Source organism: Manis javanica, chromosome 16 (genome assembly GCF_040802235.1).
Source record: "Manis javanica isolate MJ-LG chromosome 16, MJ_LKY, whole genome shotgun sequence".
Classification (NCBI taxonomy): domain Eukaryota; kingdom Metazoa; phylum Chordata; class Mammalia; order Pholidota; family Manidae; genus Manis; species Manis javanica.
In genome coordinates, this window is record NC_133171.1 from 67,249,174 (window position 1) to 67,270,976 (window position 21,803).

The 21,803-nt window shown below is 42.6% G+C and overlaps 1 protein-coding gene across 9 annotated transcripts in view; it reads left to right on the top strand.

The window, feature by feature from the left end:
• Positions 1-21,803, top strand: part of ATXN1 (ataxin 1) — a 415,485-nt gene that overhangs the window by 355,649 nt on the left and 38,033 nt on the right. Inside the window, exon 7 of one of the 9 annotated variants that reach the window (XM_073224632.1) lies at positions 14,668-14,779. The exons of the other annotated variants lie outside the window; for them this stretch is intronic. The gene's annotated coding sequence lies outside the window, so the exon portion shown is untranslated. The remainder of the gene's footprint in view (positions 1-14,667; positions 14,780-21,803) is intronic. 9 annotated transcript variants of the gene reach the window in all.

The window sequence follows — 21,803 nt, forward strand, 5'->3', positions numbered from 1 at the left end:
TGTTCATTATCAAAGCAATATTGATCTAACACGGTGATGCCAACCCACCACAGGACAGGACACAGATGGCTGAATTTGGGTTGGAGGGAGCCCCAGTTAGAGTCATCGGAGGGCAAGCAATAGGAAGAAGCCTTTAAAGATGCTAGCACCATTATCAGATGGAATTTGCCCAGCCTCCATTTACAAATCACTGGGAGTTGCTCCTGTCCGGCCTTTTACAGGTTCCAAAAAGTAGTAAAAGATTCTGTCCAGTTTTCCAGAAGCTCTGTGATCAATCAGGGTGAGAGAACGAGAATGAAGAAATGTTTTAATACCCCTATGTTTGTAGCCAGGACAGAGGGACACTCGGTGAGCAGGGGATATGCATTAGCATCTGTAGTAGAAAAAGGAATCGCAGAATTGTTGACAGCTGGTTCCTTGGAGACACTTTTCCTACAGATATTTGCTTTGGCCCCTCGGTCACCCAGCTGTAATTCTTACAAGTTTAACTCATTGTGCTTGAAAAAAGGCCTTTCCTGTTTAAGATGGCTTAGTCTTGGGAGTCAGTGAAATCAAACCTGGGGAGCAACCTCTTCCTCCCAAGTCCTCCTGCTGTCCTGACAACCCCAGAGCTTCCATACGCCTTTCCCCTTGGTGTTCCTTTGAAGTGGTGATGGGATCTGAGCACAGCCAGGCTCTTTGCTGGCGGTGGGGTGGCTTCACTTTATCCTGCCGCTGCCTGCTCCTCTTCCGTCCGCAGGACTTCTGCCAAACCATGAGGTCTGTGGGGAGGGGGTGCCCCTTCTCTTCCCAAGAAGTATTCTTCTGAAGCCAAGTCAGCAGGGCTCACCACTGCCAGGAAGCCAGCCAGGCTTTTTGCATTGCTGTGAAATTAAACATCTTCAGAGACTCGGGTTAATGCCATGCTCTCCTCCTGTTCTTGGAGAAATATAAGAAAATGTGCAGGTTTCACCAAAGGTATTATTGTATATATTGTTTCAGAGTTTCTCCTTCCACAATATTCCCTTAATATCTGTGTGCTATGGTTTACTCCCCTCGTCATGGGCTCCAGCTTATCTCCATGTCAGACACAAGTGGGGAGCTGCTGATCTTTGGGCACACTTACCCTCCAGACTTCATGGGTGTCCTTTCAACAGAGGCGACCTGGAGTAGTATGCCATTGATGATGCCTCACCACTTACACCTACTGAGACTTGTTCTCTGTAATTGATGGTCACTTGGACCTATGATATTTCATTAAGGTCCAGAGGTGCTCATTAAAACCAGCATTGAATATAGGGTGCTAGCTGCTCCTGATCATTATGAATCCAAGAAAGGACTCTGGGGAACTTGTTACAGAGGCATTTATAGATTGTTAAATTAAAGGATTAGTGTTGTGCTAAACCATTTTCAGGTTAATCAGTTGTGGGAAACCAGATTTGATGTTTAAGCAGGATTGAAGTATGGTTTCATAATAAAAAAAAAAGTTGTTAAGCTACTATTACTTCTAATAATCCCTCTAGCTTGCTAATTGACCATACTCTGCAATTTTGCACTTAACTGAATATGGTCTTGTTCTCAAATATTGTTATGTGTGAGCCTTAATTTTTCCAAATGAATGGTGAGCTCCTTTTTTAACAGAGACAGTGTCTCTCTTTTTGCCCCCTGTCCCCATCCTAAAAGCTTCTGTGCAATTCTGGGAATACTGCAGATGTTAAGGAATTTATTTATTGAGTGATTGAATTTTTAGAATGTCATTATAATGTATCATCACATGGCTTTTTCCATGGTGATTCATATAAAATGTTGTATCCATTTATAGAAAAACACTGATGTTATATGTTGATCTGTAACTAGGTTGTTGTCAACAATAGGAAGAGTGCTGCAAAGTTCACATGGAAGCAGAGGATCAACAGGGCTGATCTGGGATGAGGCCTTTAATCTGATTAAGAAGTGGCTTCCAGACCCCCACCTCCCCACCCTGGAATGGGCTGGATTCTTTTATAAGTATATGTGGGTGGAACAGATCAAAAGGTATACTTGCCATTTACTTTTCACTTGTCACTGCTAATAATTGCCTTTTGCCCATGCACAGTAACATGTCCATGAAACAGACAGAAAATAAGCAAAAATTGTATAAATGGAAAAACTAAGGCACAAACAAGACATCTTAAACCATGTATAATTAGTGGCTAGATCAGTTGTAAGCAGAATCCATAGCATCAGGCCATAATAGCTATAAGACTGATGTTGCAGTCTTCATAAGGTGATGTTGCAGGCTTCTAGGAGTAGAAGGAGCTGTAAACAGTGATGCGTTCAGGAGCAGGGCCAGGACATGCCCTGCACCTCCTTGAACAAGGAGTTACCAGAACACTGGCAAAGCCCTGCCTGCCTCTCCACTTGGCCTCTTGGCCTCTTGTTCAGCCTCCTATCACCTGCCCCCTTCCTGCCACATAAAGCTCGTGCTCTGTATCACCCACTCTACCACAGCCACATTCCCAAAGAGTCTAAGCTGTCAGTACAACCATAAAGGAGCGAATTGATTGTAGGCATGGGCTCCTAGCATTTCAGAATTGTTTGTACTGCTAGCCATTGCCAGAAGGAGCCCACTTTATCTAAATGGACAGGTTTGGGACTGGAGGTGGAATGGACTCAGTGGAGTCATGTTTCCTTTCAGGCAGGGCTGGCGACTTTTACTGTTTCCAGTTCCTCCCTAGCTCACCCATCTGTCCCACCTGTGAGTTTCTCTTAAGCTCTCAACTTCTTTTTCATTCTCTTCTTTCCTTCTCTCGTTTCCCTCCATATCTTCTGCTTCTTTTAATTGCCTTTGCTCTTCTCTCATTGGTCTGGTGAGGTCAGGGACGTGGGAGGATGCAGGCTCCCTGCCAACCTTTCTTCCAAAGCACAGGCTCCTTCTTGGCATTCATGTAGATGTTCAACTCTGTTTTCTTAGTATTCCTTCCAGTTTTATAAAAGGGGATTTGGATTTGCAAAATGCCTTGACTGGTTGATTTCCTTGTAAATGTGTATCAATGTCCTTATATAGAGATAACTGGCTTAATGACTCTGGTTTACCCTGGATTTAAACAAATAGTTGCTCTATTACAGAAATTTTACAATATCATGTGGCCCAGTAGAGAAAGCAGTCAAAGAATTGTGTGAATTTCTGTGGCCTCTTGAGATTAAACCAAATAAAAACACGTCTGTCAATTCAGATGAAGTATTGTTTTTAAAGCACAAATTGGCATATTATATATCTTCTGCTATCGCAGTTCCTCTTACCTGACAAGCTGAAATGGGACTAGTGTTAATTAGAAATCTTAACATCTGCAAAGATCAGAAGTTTTTGTTTGATACAATAAATCTTCACTCATTCACATGCTTAGAGAAAGTCCAACGCATAAAAGAAATATAACTACATCATTTTTAGTTCCTGTGTCAGCTCAGATTCAGCACATATGGGTGTTTGAATAGACACTCCTTTTTAATTAACAAACTATAGGTTTGCAATTGAATATTTTTAAAGTGATTAGAAAGTAAGTAAATTAAATGTTCTTAGAGTTGTGGTTTACACCATACATTTGCTTTGTAAACCCATTCTTTCTAGTTAGTGTGAAAGCAAATTGAGTCTAGCTCCACTCCAATTTTATTGCATTTCTCTGAGCTTGCCTCCTAGAAGGCAGCCTCCAGCTGTTTGGGACTCAATCAAGATTTGCTGATTGATTAAGATTTAGCTCCATTAATTTGTGCCAAAATTACTTACCATATTCCAGGTGCTTTTGAATCAGACAGTTACAAACTGTACTGTAAGTTTTTTCCAGTTTTCTTTCACCCTTCCTTTAACTAGTTGAAAAAACTAGTTGATTCCATCCTATAATTCTAATTACAATACAATGTTAAGTGAAAGAAAGTAGAGTTTAAAATATATTCAGAATTATTCTGTTTGTAAGTTGTGGGGAAAATGGAAGTTCCTTTGGCCAGGATCCTCACCTGACCCTGAACTACCTGATGATGTAACTGGCCTGCTGCTAGGCTACTGCTTCCACACCCACAGGCAACGAGCTGTTATTGACTGAGTCACTATAAAGAGGCAGAGATGGAGGTGGATTATGGGCCTCCAGACTGTTGGATGGGGACATGATTCTAGTGCTCAACCTACCCACCATGAGAATAAAGCTGGACATAAACCCTTTTACCCCAGGAATGTTCTGTTGTCATTTCTTGGTCTCACCAAATATGTAGTGAACTAGATGTCTTGCCAATGGGTTTCAGCCCCAGGCGAGTTCACTATGGATCCAATGTGACCAAAGAAATTGACAGCAAAGCGTTCTTTGTGATGAAAGGTTTTATTACCCAGCTTGTTCTCCCTGTGGTAGGTCTAGCAATAGCATCTCTGCCTCCACCCAGTCCACTGGGCCAAGCTCTCTATATAGCAAAACAATAGCTTATTGCCTAAAGGTGTGGAAGTGGCAGCCTAGCAACAGGCCAGTTACATCATCAGGTGGTTTAAGTTCAGTGAGGATCCTGGCCATAGGAACCCCAGCTTCCCCACACTTGCCCAGGGCTGAAACCCTCAGGCAAGACCTAAATATATAAAGATATGAGTATTTATATACATATTACATATTATATAAAGACATTATATTTTATATATACCTGCCTAAAAATAATGAAAATGTAAATAATGTATATATCTATCAGGTTGGTGGGATTATGAGCAATTTTTAAATTCTTTAAATTTTCTGTATTTCCAAATAGTACATTTAATTTTCATATAAAAAAAAGTTGTCCATTAGAAATAATAGTTTGGGTGATAATCTAGACATCTGCTCTCATAGTTATCTCAACTTTCCTTAAAACCCTTTTTGCCCCGGTACATTCATTACATTACTCAGTTTTTAATGTTTGCTTTTGAAGCTTTACCCAACCAATGGAAAAGCAGCTTTAGTAGCTTCTGTTCTTTAATAGATCTGTACCTTTCAGATCTTTGATTGTTATTAATGAAAAAAAGAGTGGACCAGATGATAAACAATCTCATTAAAAACTATGTCCAGAGGGTTAATGTAGAAGGAACAGCTCCTCGTGAATTTTAGAGCTGAAGCAGTGACCGTACTGTTATGTCTGGGTTGCCTGGAGCATATCATTTAACCTTCTGTATCAATTCCCTCTTCTGGACACTATAATATTCATAATACCCACCTGGTGCAGGATTCCTGGGAAAAGCAAATCAGATAATAGGTGTGAACATGCTTTTCATGACAGTCTTGACATTATTATCACCACTAGCATCATTTTCCCACCTGAAAATGCAGAAGAGGTAAGAGGCGGTTGGTCTGTCTCTTTATCTTGGCACAGGAGCCAGGGAGATCCAGGTTTTTTCTGCTTTGCCCTCCAGCATGAAGCTTCAGAAGGTAAATACCAATATTGCTCTTCATAACTAATAGCCTCATAGTTCGTCACAGGTGATTTCTTGGCTTCCGTTAGCATTTCAGAGACCATTATACACAGAAGTCATCCTCTGCAGAGGGAGAGAAAACTCATTTTCTAAGGCAAATAGTCTCAAGTCAAGGATTCAGTCCTGGTGGAATGAAGCAAAGAAGGGCACTTTATCTTTAAGGTAAGCTAGCATTTAAGCAAATGTTGGAAATTACCAGAGATGCCTGTGGGGTGTGGGGAGTATTGAAGACAGGTACCGTTTTGCACATCTTTAAATACCTGTAAGTGCTCAGAGGCCAAGAGTGAAACAGTAGATGCGTGCAGATGTTAGAGGTCAGCCTCATCCACGGGCACTCACCATGTAAGTACAATTGTTCATACGGTGAGGGATTATGACTCTTTGGCTCCATGACTCATGCCTTTTATGTGGAAGGTTTCCAAACTTTGGGGCAATAACTAGGGGTCGGAGGAACCTGTATTAGATATGGGGCTTCACAGGTGGGTAGAGATACTACTCTCTCTATTCTGCAGGTGGAGTGGAATAGGGGAACTACATAATGCCCATCCCTCTGTTACTATTTTCATTTTGAATATTGAAAAACAACAGAGAAGTTTGGAAGACTAGGTAGGTGATCTGAAGTTACTATAACATAGAGGGGGAAAGCTTCCTTCTATTTTTCATGGTCATAAAGTGATTTGTGGGAGTGAAGATTGTAGAGGGTACACCAGGGAGAGACAATTAATTTATTTTTCCTCATTAATTGACTTTAATAAGTGAGTTTTGTAATATCCATTAGTTTCACAGGGTTATTCTGTAAAAAGCCTTTAAGAGTGTGTTTTATGGCTACAGTGTATTGGTTATCTTGCACACATATTGAAGCAAAATTACCTTTTAATATTTCAGATACTGGCTCATCCTCCAAAATCGAAAATATCTTTTTAGCACTTTCTAAAAACATCAGTGCAAATTAACACAGTTTTATGGATTTATGGACAAAGATGCAGATTACAGCATGCACCAGCTAATGAACGTTGGCAGGAAAGAAAATATGCTCAAATCTTTTCACCGTTGTACCTACATTGTTTATTATTAGTATCTTATTCCTTGAATATATGTGACTTGGGGTTAGAAGTGTCAACTGGAAGACCTCAGAGATTCAGAAATTCACAGACATGTAAAATATAAAACTGTATTCATTTAACAGATACTGATGGGCATATAAAACAGAACCTTCATCATCCATCTTCAGAAGTAGATTAAGCAGCAGTGGAATTAATTTGCCAATTCTGCTTCTGTGATTGTGACATATACCAAAGTTGATCTTTAATCATTAATTTCCTTATCTGTAAAATGAAGGCTATTATGACCTCTAAGGTCTACTTTTTACAGGATTAAGTACAGTTCCATGTCACCAAAAAAAAAAAAAAGGATAAAAACAGACATTTTCCCTCACATAAAAGAGGTTGGGAGGTAGGATTCCGGAACAGATATGACAGCAAGCTACACAAACTCAGGGACCTGATCCTATCTCTCTGTTCTGCCATCTTCAGTGTATTTCTCATGTACAAAATAGCTGCTTAAGCTCCAGCCTTTTCACTAGCATTCCAGAAATTAGGAAGAAAGAAGGAAGAAGAAGGGCCTAGCCCCCTTTTCAAGGATACTTGCAGGAGGTACCAGCCACATTTTTTATTACTTCCTGTCAGCCTGAATTGTCTCAACACAGCAAGGGGAGGATAAAAATCAAGCTTTCCAGCTGTGCAGTGATATGTCCAGTTCAAAATCCAAGTTTCTATTTTTGAGGAAAAGGGGGAGAATGGACAGTGGGGCAAGCAATGATGAGCCATAAATTTTTACCTCCAAAAACCATAATCCCAAATCCTGGGAAAATGTGACCTACACAGTCAAGTCTGAATGTGTGCTGGTTATGTACAGATCAGGCAATTGAAACTTATATGCCTTCAATAGCTCTACCCCTTATTTACACCTATGATTGTATTTTTAGGCCTAAATCGGAATCCTTAGGTTGATTTGTGTGTGTGTGTGTGAGAGAGAGAGAGAGAGAGAGAGAGAGAGAGAGAGAGAGAGAGAGAGAGAGAGAGAGATCTTCCCTCAAAGTGCAATGAATATAAGCACAGCCACTCAGCAATTTATAGCTGTCCCGGGGAGTCAGCATACACAATATCACTCCATGCTATCAACACTTCCTATGATTAATAGTGACTGGGAAAGATATGCTTTCCAGAACAGTTTTTTGCACCTGCTAAGGTTACTTGGGGTCACAAAGGGTATTGATAATTATAGCACTATTATGTTTTACTACATGGCTTGTCTGTTAAGACAAGTGTGGGGGCTAAGGAGGGAAGGAAAGTTTCCCAGGATGGCCAAGAGAAAAAAATTCATTGAAAGTTACAAGTCTTTGGTATGGGCTCTCTGTAAAAGATCATTCTTGAGAGTCAAAGAGAAAAAAAACTCCACACATTCATACTTAATTTTAAGTCCCCCATTTTAGTAGCTGATTAAAAACAGGATTCTTCTATTCTGCACCAGAATCTCCATGGGATGTTTGTGAATATGTTACACGTGGGTTGCTTTAAGGTATGGATCTGTTTTATGCAACACAGAAAACATATTTGTAAGTGTCTGAGATTCTTGATCAACTGTCAGAATTGGAGTCCCTTTTGTTATTTTCTAGTCCATTTCTGCACCTGACTGTAGCAAAGAGGTCAGCTGATAAGGTGACCAAGCTAGAATTCAGCTAGGTGGCAGGTTCTCAATGTGGTATTGCTGCTGTGTGATACAATGTTGTTTCCTAGGAAACTGCCAGCATCTGGCTACCCTCCAGGAGGACATGTGGTCAGAGAGGTGGAGGTAGTGTCAGAGCCATTGTCATTGTTGTTTTTAACAGGCAGACATGTCATGAAAACTCATCATAAAGGTCCCTTTTCCGTAGATCAACAAGGCCTCACAGGTAATAGAAGGTAGACATCTAAGATTGATTTTTTTTAAATATTGCTATTGGTCTGACCAAGACATAGCCTCGAAACTAAACATCCTCCCTGATGCTGAAAAGAGCTTAGAATGAGTTGAAACTCAGGGGAACAAATAAGCATGCAGAAAAGAAATTGTTTTCCCATTGGTATAGATGAGGACCGCACACATGGGACTCTGGATGGGGGCCCACCACAGGGATATAAGTGGTTATGAATGACATCCGATGCAGACAGCAGTAACCCTGCGTAAGGGAGGAGCAGCAGCCTGAGGTTCCTCTGGCGGGAGGAAGGGAAAGAAAAGAACAGGCAGTTGTAAATCCGAGGTCATTCCAGGTGGTGTGGGCCCAGCAGGATCCCCCTTGTCTTACCTAAACACTGCTGATTAACAGTTTGTGGGCTTGAATACACTCTGTGGCTGTAGGCTGTGCTGTGAATTGACTAGAATTGAAAAAAATACATGATAAGTAAAACAATTTTTCAAGAGATTTTCCATTTGGTTAGGTCATCACTTTCTCCCACTAACAGGTCTAACCAAGGCCTAGGGAAGCTCAGTCCCCACATGTCACGTAGCTGTTTCTATGGTGTAAAGCAGAAGGAAGAAGCAGCACTTGGAAAAAAACTAAGAGTGTGGTTTCGTCCGCCTTGCTCTACTGTTTTTTTAAAAATCAGTGCCAAATGAGGTCACACACATCTGTGTTTCCACCTCAGCCATGCACACTTCCAGCTCAGCATGTCACGCTGGAAACACGGGACCGTAATCTCCAGTCTTGCCCGCTGTTCCTCCACAGGAAGCTCTTTGAAAGAAATGAGGCCCCAGGTCATATTCTGCATAATAGCCAAACCCTAATGTCCTACGTGGTCCACACAATGTTTGTTGAATAAACTCAATGACTGGTCCCCTTTTGGGGTTATGAATGGGGTGTAACTAGATTATATTAATGAGCAGTGTGGTATTCCTCCTGATACCAGAGATTTGTATTGAGCTACAAACCTGGTCCCTGGAATGTACGAGGTAGTAGTGTCCTTGGTGGGGGCAAACCATGCTTTATTCTTGTAACCTTTAAATATCTAAAACTTTGGCATGAAGTCATTTCAGAAATGGTGCCCTACATTTAGATAAATTCAGGCAATTCAAGTTGGGGAATTATTTTTGTAAATGAGGTGTTCTGGATAGGTAGACTTCAGTTTTATCAGTTGCCCAAGTGCCGATGTTTAGTGTAATTAAAATACTGGGAGGTCCGCAGTCCTCATTCAGGCCCCACTTTAATAGATTCTAGCTATGAAACTGAGTAAAGTGGACGCTTTCAAGTTCTAAGCTTGGAAATGGAAGCCAGCAGCTGCTGCTGAAATGCCCTGTCTCATAATCAAAATGATTTCTAGGGCCTGCTGAACGTGGATGTCCTGAGAAATTTCTACCAAGGCTGTCATTCAGGTCAGGACTGATCTCAGAGTCGCTTAAGAAAAAAGATCGCACCCATGGCCCCAATATTTATCAGTTAGCTCTGGTTCTGGCGGTTATCACAGCAGGCTCACCAATTAAATCACATCAGCCTTTACCCAGGGTGCAGTGAAACGCTTGCAGACACAGTCCCAACTCCGTGACCCCACTTGCCAATGTAAGAAGCAAAGTGGAGTGGACAGAAGACTGGCCAAGAGGAGGGGTGACTGGGTACAACTTGAGAAGTGAGTGAAAATCAGCCAGTTTTAAATGAGGGGAGTGGAAATATGCCCCCTGAGTACTGGTCCACTTGAAAAGTCTCAGAAGGAACTTTTTCTCTGCTTGAAGGAACTTTGCCTTCTTCTGTGGTTAGACAGACTGCACTGAATAGATCGATGCATGTCGAACAACATCAGCCTTTGCTTACTTCTGCCATGGCTAAAGTCCCTCCTACATGTTGTTTACTCTGAGCAGAACCTTGAGTCGACCTCTGATTGATTTGTGAACATCAGACACAGAAAAGCCCAGCCAGCAAATATTCTTCAGCACTCAGGCTTATTAATGAAACATGATGCTTAGCACATCATGTAATTAATTTGTGTACCAAGTATTTAGCGTGTGCCTCTCAAGCCATATATCAGGTGCTGTGCCAAGGTGCTGGGGTGCGGAAGGAAGAAGACAGATGCTTGCCCTCGGATACTTAGAGCCTAGAGGCTGGTGGAAGAATCTGTTTTCCACATCACTCCAGTTGTATTTCTGAAACTGAACACCCAACTGACATCTAGTAAGCATCCATTTTTCCAGAAAACCTTTTGGAGTGAAATAACATGGTAAGGGAGATGAGAAAAGCAGGCAAGGGTATGACTAGAAACGGGGGAGATACAGTTATACAGTTACAGGGAAACTACATGCATATGTTATGTAGCTCTATATTTGTAAGGCTGTGAATCATTTCATTTAATCAGGTACAATGGCAGCTAGAGAAGTGCTTGTTAAAATTAGATGTTCCTTGTTCGTTATGCTTCAGAAGATTGGAGACTGTTGAGAATTAGGCTTGGGGTTGATTAATGATTGTCCATTGAGTCCCCTATACAGAATTTTATTGTTGTGAACAACCATTTGATCAATAAGTATAAGAGATGCCCTCTCAAAAAAAAAAAAGAGATGTTCCATGTAAACACTAGGATATAGTAAGTGTTTCATAGACATCAGCTATAATTCCTACTCCTTGTTGTTAATACAAGGGAGGCACTCAATGAAGTTCTGTTAAATGAGTGGATAGGGTTTTAAAGTAAGTGCTGGAATTTAAGCCTGTACATAAACTGAGCATATATATATATATATATATACACACACACACACACACATGGGTAGAGCACCTTGTATTAGTATGAGGGAGAGCCAGATTTTCATATTATATTCTAACCAGAATGCTCTGAAATCTTAGCTTAACCACACAGGCTTCCCAAGTTTCTCTGCCCCACATCACCCTACATTTAAAATGAAGTGGCAGCAGCTTCTCCAGAGCACTGCTGGCAGGAAGAGCCATGGAAACATGTCCTCTGCTTCACTCCAGAGGAGAGAGGTGATAATGGGGGAGGGACCAGACAGGGAGGAAGTGATGACAGTGCCAATGGAGGCCCCAGAGGTGGGAGGGTGGGCAGGGCCAGGACCAGCGGGTTGTGAGTGCGTGAACACATTGCCAACAGGCGGACACGCAGTTGACTCCCCTGGAATGTCTGATGCCAGCCCTGTCCTTTTTCTGAAGTGCCAAGATAAGAACTAGCTTCTTGCTCTAGGGGCAGGAAGGTCTGGATGGTTACAAATGGCTCTTCAGAGCTGGGCCTCCAATGCCATCCACTCAGCAGGGGAGCTAGTTGCCACATCTCCCGTTATCAGCTAATGAATTCAGCCTCTGTTGTCTCTGATTTCTGTGCTGGTTGGAAGCAAGCTTCAGCAGTTTGGCAGGGTCCTCGATGCTCAAAGGTCTGCAGAAGGGCCTAGACACAACTGGGCTGACTTGGCCAACTTACCAAAGGGGACTAAGGCCATCCACACATTAGACCAGGCAATTCCAGTGAAGGAACCCATGGAACCTTGTGGAGTCGCCCTAATTCACCAAGTAATGATGCAATGTGATACTGCTTTCTTGTGGTTGGGTGTGCAAGAGAGTGAACCACTTTCAGCAAATGATTCCTGAAAGTACAGAAACATGGATCATTTAGGATCAGAAGATCCTTACTCAAAGTTGGCTTCACAGAAAAATCAAGTGTGATTTCCTGTAATGGGTTCAAACCAGACAACTGAATTATGGGTCTGACATTAAGACATGTCAGGAATGTAGGAGGAGGAGAAGTTTAGGAAGAGAGAGGAGAGTATAATCTGCTGGGAGTAAAATTTATTACTGAACATTTTTTCAAAAATGTGCAAGTTAAAGTTCAGAGTCATTTTGTTTATATCCTAATGCTGCAATGTCCTTTTTGTTAATTTGTTTATACAAGTTTTAGGGGCTAGTTACATTTTTAGCATACAATCTACATTTACTCCCAGAATGCTGCCCCTAAGACAATCCATCAAATAGTTCCCCAAGCCTCTGGAAAAGTGGATAAAAAGCATATTTTAAAAGGTGGATGTGTATGTGCAAAATATGTTTGTTTAAAGAGATTTTAAATGCTGTAGAACTAATTAGCCATGATGTGCATGAACCAAAGTAATTGATACCAAATGGTACAATATCCTTTTTGAATCCTGTTTCAAAACAGAACTTGAATGAAACATTAAGTTCTGTCTTCTCTCCTTGTTTCCCCCTTGTTACTCCTGATAGTAATCACTATTCCCCTCCTGGCTATGAATTTAATGTCCCTGTGCAGAGGCATCCTCCTAACATGTTCCCCATGCCTTTCAGATGCTTCCTCATGTCTCTGAGTATTAACACAGCTTGCTTTCCACAGGGGCCCAGAAATACTAGGTATTGAGCATTTTGATTCCTAAAATAAGTTCAATGCATGTTGTAAATGTGCAGCTTACATTGAAGAAGCTGCTAGCTACATGCTACCTTCACCCCTGGGAGTCATGTATCTCAAATCAGTAAAGACATTCTTCCTTGCTGGGTTCAAACCTCTTTCTTTCTTAAGTCATCCCATTACGAATGGATAGACTATTCTCAAATCCAGTTTTTCAATGTGGAAGGGACTCAGATGACGTGTTAGAGACTGACAGAGGTGTGTGTGTGTGTGTGTGTGTGTGGTGTCTCTTCAAATGCAGACATGCTAGATCATGTCACTAACAGTGACTTGCATCACCTCTCACCAGGTACATTACCATCAGAGGAGCTGAGATCAGCCAGAGTGCTCCCCTGAATGAGTTCTGGGCTTAAAAGCCAGTCAAAGAGAGAGCAAACCACAGGAAGAATGTTTTCCAAGAGGCTTACTTCCCTTAAATTGAAACATAATCACGTTCCCTCACTGTTAGGGCACTTGTACAAAGCCAATCTGTTTATTCAAGCATTTGCCTGATGATGTGGGAGGCTCAGCCCGTGTAATCCCAGGCCTGAGATTTTCAAATGCAAAATATGTTATTCAAGCACAGTATTTCCCACTGACATACGTCGATTTAAAATAAGATAATCAATAATGCAGATTTCTCCATTGAATCTAGGGCTGGAAAACACATTTAAGATGTCACTTCGTTTATCCATCCCTCTACTTTAAAGTACGACTCTAAAACCGTTCTCTTTGAAGTCATCGGTGGCCACAATTTAATCCAGTAGCCATCAACCTGGGTCAGTGTCTTTAGAAACCTACCAGTGCTTCTGATGTTCAGTATGGATTGACAACCACTAGTCTAAATAATCCAAGGCTCTCGGTTCACACCTTTCTTGTTGCTCTGCTGCCTTTACTGGGGTTGATGCCAGCTTTCTTCTGCCCTCTTGACAATCTTCCTCTGCTTAACCAGGATTAAGTGTTTGCTTTTCTTCCTTTTCACTGCCCTCCTTGGGTATCTCTCCCAGCCTCAACTTCCCCCCGTGATATCAGTGCCGCTTCTGAAATCTGGTCCCTCACCCACTCCCCATCCTCTCTGATGAGTGCCACATGTTTGCCTTAAGGCCACATAAAATTTAATGAGTCTTAAGCCGATGATCATCCCTTCCTCCAGAAGCACATCTGTCTTACCCACCTGGTGGTAGTCGCACGCTTCCTCTCGCCACTAGAGCGCTCTCATTCCCCTGGATTGACTCAGTCATTCACTAAGCCTTGCCAGTTCTTCTGACTCTCTTCCAAATTCACTGTTGCTTCTGTAATCTGGACCCTGGGAACCCGCTCAGCTCTGTCTTAGCCGTCTGCACTGGTCCCCGGGGGTGGCGTGCCTCCCGGGTGTGGTGGAGGAGTTGGAGAGACCGGACTCCAGTCCCAATTCCACATGGAACCAGAGCACACTGTGACGCTGGTGACCTTGACCACATCATCCCTCGGGGCCTCTGGGTCACCATAAATAAAATAACAAGTTGCCTTTTATAAATAGAATAACTAGAAATAAACATAAATCTAGGTGGAATTTGTATAAATTCCATGTAGATTTGGGTTTCTTGGCCTTAAACTGGAACCACATTCAAGAATACAAATGAAAACATCAGAAGGGATGGTATTACACTACATTTTCCGGTCTCCTGGGACCCTCTGTACTGGTTGATACCATAATTTCTGCTCTTTCAGTCAAGACCTCCAGAATATCTACACCAAATACATGCACACTTGGGGGTTTCGGTGTTTCTCTGAATACAATCAGAATTTTGTTCACTCAAGATATCTCTTCCTAAATGACAGATGCCTAATTGAAAACCAGCTGGCTGTCTTTGAGCTACTGTTGGAAGACAGACTTGGTCCCAAAGAAGTCTGCACACAGTATGCTGGGATTTTAAGAAATCAGATAATCCAGGTGGGTCTGCACATATTCTATGCTCTCCCCCAAGGAGCTTCAAGCAGCTTTCCTGGTATCATCTCATATGTCCTTATGATTCTTTAGTTTGGGGACAATTGGTGCTGTTCTTGATAGTTTACGAAGTGAAAAACTGAGGTATTGTAATTTACTCCATCTGCCAGTTCTACCAAGAAAATTGAAAAGCACTGTGGGGAAAATACTAACAATTATTTGGGCTCTGACTATAGATTCTTAAAACTTTATTCGTTGAAGGGCAAAATACATTAGTATTCCCAGAACACTGCCAACAGCAAGGAGGTTATGCTCAGAATTAAAATACCGCCCTGTGTCATCTCACCTTGGCTTTGAAACTCAATGAGAGAGAACAGTGGAACCATTTTTCCCACTGAAGGTCAAATTAGGCCAGAAAACTTTCATACCAACCCTGGAAAGTCACAGGATGAGCAGGAAGAAAGGCACAAAGTCCATGGCCTGTGTGGTTGTTCAGTCCCTGATGCCTTTGCCCAAGGAGAGCTGATACATTTTTCACACTGCAGACAGGAAGTGTAGAGGGGAGAAGGGAGTCACTTCTTGGGTGTTCCCCACATATCGAGGTAAGAAATTGAGGCATTTGCCCATTTGCTAAGTCACATGGCTGTTGTGAGCAAGAGGAGCCTTCAAGGCAGTGTGCTTAATTGCCTCTCTGGGTTAATAACTTCAGAGCCCTCAGAAGGAGAAACGGAGAGGGCTCGTAAGAAAGAATGAGCCAGACCCGTCACACACCAAGTCAGCCCTTCAATGCCATTTTTAAGAAGGGGTGTTTGGAGCTAGGGGTGTTTGTGGCTACAGAAGAGGTGGGGGGCGGGCACTGGAGTGGCCACCCTAAAGGACGCTAAGGTTCATGGAGCAGAAAGGGAAGAGGTGTGCCTTTCCCAGCGCTGAGACTTCTCCCCCTCCAAGCTCACCCAGCAGGGTCCCAACTGCGCTTTTTTGTGTCTGTGTCTTAACATATAAGAACCTGCTGGGAAAGTGGCATACGAGTCACCTGTCTCTGAGAGGTGTTCTTAGCACTGAGGGAAGTGGAAGGTGGCAGCAAATTACCAGTGCAGTTTTCCACCCGATTGAGTGACCGTACTGAGCGGCCCTGATGTAGGTGCTCAGCGTGCAGGTCACACAGGAGTAGAGGGGCGTCAGTGGGGAGCAGACTGCAGCAAGCCTGGCCCAGTCCTAAGGGAAAGGCTGTGGCCGTGTACCTGCTACTTTATTCAGTGAGTCAGAGGCAGGGAAACACTATGCATGACAGAGGTCTTCATAATCAAAATGAACACCTCTGCTCATCAAGAGGGAGAAAGGACAGATATGCACAGGGGACTGGGGGCTTGGGGTGTGCTGCAGTCAGACGTGTTCCGAGACCCAGGGACCTGTGGCTGGCAGGGCCCATGGCAATCTCCAGGAACATTTCCATCTGCACTCCTGGCTGGAAGCTGCATAATGTGGCCGCTGCTCCTCGGAGCTTCCTGCTTATCAGAGAACCAGGGTCCTGACCTTTACGAGGAGTATTTCATGTTCCTGTCCCAGATTGGGGGAGTAGCTGCATGACAGGATTTCCTCTGGCCTCTGAGCACTCAGCTCTTTTCAGAGGCCTGCCCCCACCTCCCTGTTGGTCGCCAAATCATGGGAGATAAACTATCCTCTAAACATCTCAAAGGAAAAAAAAAGAGTAGATTTTGTTTTCTGGAGAAAGCACCATTCAATAAAAGCAAATTCCATAGGGGCTGACAAATAAAACTGGAGCTCAGTTCATTCATGGATTGGTCTGGAACTCTATATTCCATTTGTGTTTTCCTGTAGCTGAAACATTTCTAGGCTTTAAAATCAAAGTGCCCCGGCTGTATTGTGGAGTGTCACTGTACATCAGGCACTGTCCTAGGTCCTGGGCAGGGACCGCACCATGAGTGGGCTCCTCCCTCAGGGAACTTAGGGCTAAATATGGTGCTTCTCACCTTCACTGAAATCCCTTATGCCTCATCCCATCCTAGGCTTTATGGCGGTTGGGTTGGGGTGTGGCCTGACCAGCAGGGTTTTTTAAAATCTCCCCAGGTGATTCTAAGGTGCTGCCGAGGTTCAGAACTACGGGGCTAGTGTAGTGGGTTCCCAAACAGCTGCCGATCAGACTCATCAGAGGAGTTTTTGAATATGTAGATTCCTGGGCTCCAGTGCAGAATCTTGGAAAACTACAGACAATGTGTATTTTTACAGGGACACGAGGGTTTCTGATAATCCTCTGAGGGAAGCTTCACTGTAATATGCTCAGGCACAGTTGTGACCCAGAAGCTTAAGGCTTACAACAGTTTTCACTTCTACTCTCATAGAAAAAAACATTTTTACTCTTTCAGGCAATAGTCAAGTGTGTTTGCCGTTGGCTTTTGATGAACATTTCACAACTCTCTAAAGCTACCAGCCCACTGACAGCTCTGTGCCCTGCTACGTTTCTCATCTGAATCTCTTCTCTGTTAAGGCCATGCCTTTCACAGGTTTTACCGTACCCCCACATCCGGACATGCCTACCTTCCTCCTCTGTTGCTGAAATCTGGCTGTAACTTTGCCTCTGTTGAACCACAGATGGAGCCGCTGGGGTTTGCCTGGCTGGGGTCATTTCCTTTAAAGGCCTCCTGATACCCTGAGATTTGCTCACCATGAACTAGGGCCCCATATGCTGCTGCATGCTGGCAGTCAGTTTGAATCCATGTGTTTAATGAAAACATTATCTCCCATCCTGTCCTTGAGGAGAGGATTTCAAATGAGCTGTGAAACAGAAAACATAACCCACCGGTCTAAGTCATGACTCATGCCTGGCTGTGGTTTACATAAATCTCCCTGGTGGTACCTTCTGATCTCCAATGGAGAACTTTCTGCAAAGTCCTCAGGAATTAGTATTTTGTTCATTTCACTCAGTATGTTATGAGGGGTTCATTTTATCATTTACCTTAAATAAATTTTTCTGATGGGTGCAATCACTTTTATTGCTGGTTTTCACCACCCTATCCACCATCCTGAGCTAACCAGACCAAACTGGAAGCAAACTATAGATTTTTCAAAACTCTAGAAGGGAGAAAGATCTCAGTTTTTGAGATGTGACCTTATGGAAAAATATAAGTGTATCAGACATGAAGGTAAAGTGTAATATTAAAGGGTAATATTAAAGGTAATATTAAAGGGATTTAGATTTTTACTTAACACTGAGATATTTTCTAATGGAAGTCTCTTTTTATATGTATTTTCATTTATTTTAGGAAAAGCCTAACTAACCTTTGTAAGAAATAATATTGAAATAAAGGCTTTTTCTTCCATTTCCCAGTTGAAAGAATAGTCTTTGAAAGAGCAAGACTGCAGTGGCCCTCGGCCCACATCTGGGCTGCTGTTTGTAGCCACATCGTGAAAGAAGGGGTTGCTGGGGGATACAAGCAGGAACACTGAAGTGAGGCCCACTTTCTCTTCACTTGTTGAAATTACATTATTAAGGAAAACTTACTGATCCTACATACTTAAGAAAGAAGCAGAGCTTTCTAAGAAACATTCAGGAAAAGTAATAGAATACTAGGAAAGCTCAAAATGAAAATACTTTGTAGAAAATAAGGAAAATAGTATGTTGACTGAATTCTCAGAGTACACTGACCATTTACTTCACCGTCCCATCTGTCCCAAAATTATGAAGGAAAAAGAAGTGAACGTTGGTTCAGTTCCTACTGAATGTGAGAAGCAGTTCTTAACTGTTATCTACATGCGTGCTCTGCCCTTAGACACTGGGCTAAGTGCTTAATGGACATTATCTATTAAATGACCATGCTAACCCTGCCGGGTAGATATTATTATCCCCATTTTAAGATGAGGAAGCAAAGGCCTGGGCTAAGGAACTTGCTGTGATCCAAAGCCTCCTCTCTAAGCAAAGGTACTTCTATCAGGTTAACCGGGATTGCCTCCAGAGGCTGGGGGCAAAGGCTAGACCTTTCTCTGGGCAAGGCCAAATAAATTTCTTATTCCACAGTGAGGAAGGAAAAAGAGGGACAGTTGTGAGGCTTGTTTTCCCAATGGTTGAGGCCTTTGGAAGGAAGATCACATAATTAGGGGAGTCACAGGATAGAGGAGTTAAGTAGAAGCAAGGTCAAAAATGCTGCTCTGCTCTTGTGCCTGGGGACAGGGCACAAAACTACGGGCACCAGTAAGGAACCAGCGCACATGCTGGTTTGAGAGGGATAAAAAGTGAGGTCGGAGCATCTGTGTGGAAATTCCCCAGAGGCAGCTGGGGATACTAGACAGAGGTTCAGTGTCATAGACACTGTGCTTTCTCACACAGATCATCTTCATTTCATCTCTCAACAATGTTTTGAAAATGTTACCATCATTCACATGTTACAAATGAAGAAACTGAGGCTCAGAGAGGGTAACTGTCTCCCCAGGCCACCGAGCTAGTAGTAATGAAAATGAGCTTTGCTGTCAACAGGGCATCAGCTGACTTGGTTGTATTTGCATTTGTCCATTAAACATTTTATTGCCTGTTTAGATTACAGTTGTTCCATGCCACCAGCCACCAGCAACATTGTTCGTTGTCTTTCATTTGCCATTAGGTCCTTAAATAAAATAGCTGGCTGTTTTTTTGTTTGCATTTGTAGTGTTGTAGAGATTCTGATTAGGGCCCGGGTATTCTAAAGGGGTTAAACAGGAGATTGATTTAATTTGTAATGAGTAATTGTGTCCAAAGAGTGTACTGTGCTCTGTGTTCAAACAAAGCAGAAAGTGTCTTATTTGTATTGCAGGAATAAACAGCAAATAATACAAACCTAAATTTGAAATGTGAGCACATTGGAATTTTATTTGTTAATGTAGAAGTAATCAACCATTCTGCAGACAAGGCTTTAGTCCAGTTTTGGAAGAAAAAATATGTGTCATAGATGTATTTTTTAGAAGAAGACAGTTTTAGAGATTTAGTAAACTTTCTGAACTGATACTACTCGAAATCCCTCATGAACAGAGGTGAGGCACGGAACCTTTTAATTAAAGATTGTTCCCCATAACATCTCCGCTGGAATCAACTAATGTGTGTGATGCATGAAGTAACCTGGCAAAGAATGTAAGGGAGGAAAGTGTGGGTTTTTTTAACATGGATGAAAATATGACCTAAGTGAAGGAGGTAGGGAAGAAGGCCCTTCTCAAGAGATAATCATAACATCAGGAGCCAATATTTCTAGGTCTTGCAGTATGCCAAACCCTGGTCTAAGTGTTTGAGCGTATGAACTCACAACAAGCATATGAGGTGAGTCCTGGTATTATCCCCACCTTACAGATAAGGAAACTGAGGCCCAGCTGATGTGAGGAGCCAGAATTCCAAGTCCAGCAGGTAGGATCACCAGCCTGTGCCCTGAATTCTGCAGTAGGAAGGCTTGAAAGTAGCTCATTGATAGAGGCAGCTTTTTTTGAAGTACTCTAGTCTGTATACTAGGCACGGACAGCATTGTCCCATATAATTCCATTACAACCCAGTGAGATCAGGTTCATTATTATCTTCATTTTCTTAAGGAGAAAATCAAAGCTTAATAAGTTGGATAACTTCCCTAAAGTCACCAATTGCCAAGTGCCAAAAGCCGGACATCTAGCCCATGTCTAGACACCGAAGTCAGTCGTGTTTACTGCCTGGCAGTAAGAACTATGAGAGTGTCTAAGGGTGAAGAACAGATGAAGCATCTCTTCTCTTTAAGGAGATTTCATGATCTTGCCTCCACTGCATGTCTAACAAGTACGTGTATAAGGGGCTTCCCTTCTTCCCAGGCCCTAAATTAAATTGCAGAATATAAAACTGGCCAGGACATTTCCAACACAGCCGATCTGACAGTGTGCCTCATTCAGAGGGCACTGGCATTCTTCCAGGGAGAGTGTAAAGCTAGTATTGAATAAATAACCTGATTAAGTTAATGACGCTGAGCCAGAGGGAGGAGGAGCAGCTCAGCAGCCGAGTGCTGTAGGGTTTCTGGCAGTTCATTCTGTGTGCTCGGTGCTCCACCAGCTTCGTGCTGGGCTGCACGTGACCCTCAGAAGAGGCTGCAGTAATTCCGCAGTTTGTTGATTGAAAACAGCTGCAGGTAGTGACTCATGCCATTGTTCGTTTCACTGGTGATGGGAAAGGACTCGGGCGCCTTGGGCTCCACGCACAGCCTCACTCTGAAATAAATGGAGACAGAAAGTAGGCTTCTCACTTGCTACACTTTTCAAAATGAACCATTCATATTTTGAGGGTCAGAACTCACCCACCCATTCAGTAAGTGTGAGTCATACCACTGATTTTAAAACAAACATTTATTTCTGAGAGAATTGTTATCTTGGCTGATTTTTCCAGTTTTTCTCCCACTCCTTCCTATGCTTGATTCAGGCTGGTTTTAATAAAATTGTTGTCTTTGTAAATGCATATTCCATCCAGTAAAGCTAAAGACCACCAGAGGCACTTGCTGGGATGGATGGTAGGCTGGCCAGATGTAGATTGAATAGTTGGGTGTGGGTTTTTAGAAGCTTTCTGTAGAGCACACACTTTGGACTGTTGGACCATGGCAAGCCTGGATCAGGGGTGCATCATCTCACCTGAGGATTTGTGTTAGAAATGCAATCTCCAAGTACAAATGCTTTTATATACACAGCATTTTACATCCCTCCATCATGAGCTCAGTTTTTGATCCAATACTGTCACATCCAGAAATCTCAAAGAAGATCCAAAACGCTCTGCCTTTTTTAGTAGACAGTTCCAAAGAAAGACAGAACTTCAGTAGACAGACAGAGGACAAAAACAGTAAACCCACAAGGAAAGGGTGACAGCCCTGGAGTCTCAAGGGGTTATAAGATCTCAGTCTAAACCCAGCTCAGGGACTTTATAGTCTCATGAGGAAGACACATGAAAACAAGTAAAAAGCACAATGAAGTAACAGACATGGTAGTTACGGAAGTGCTGGGGAGCCTCAGAGAAGGGAGGGATGAGCAGGATCCCAGTGGTCTTAAGTGG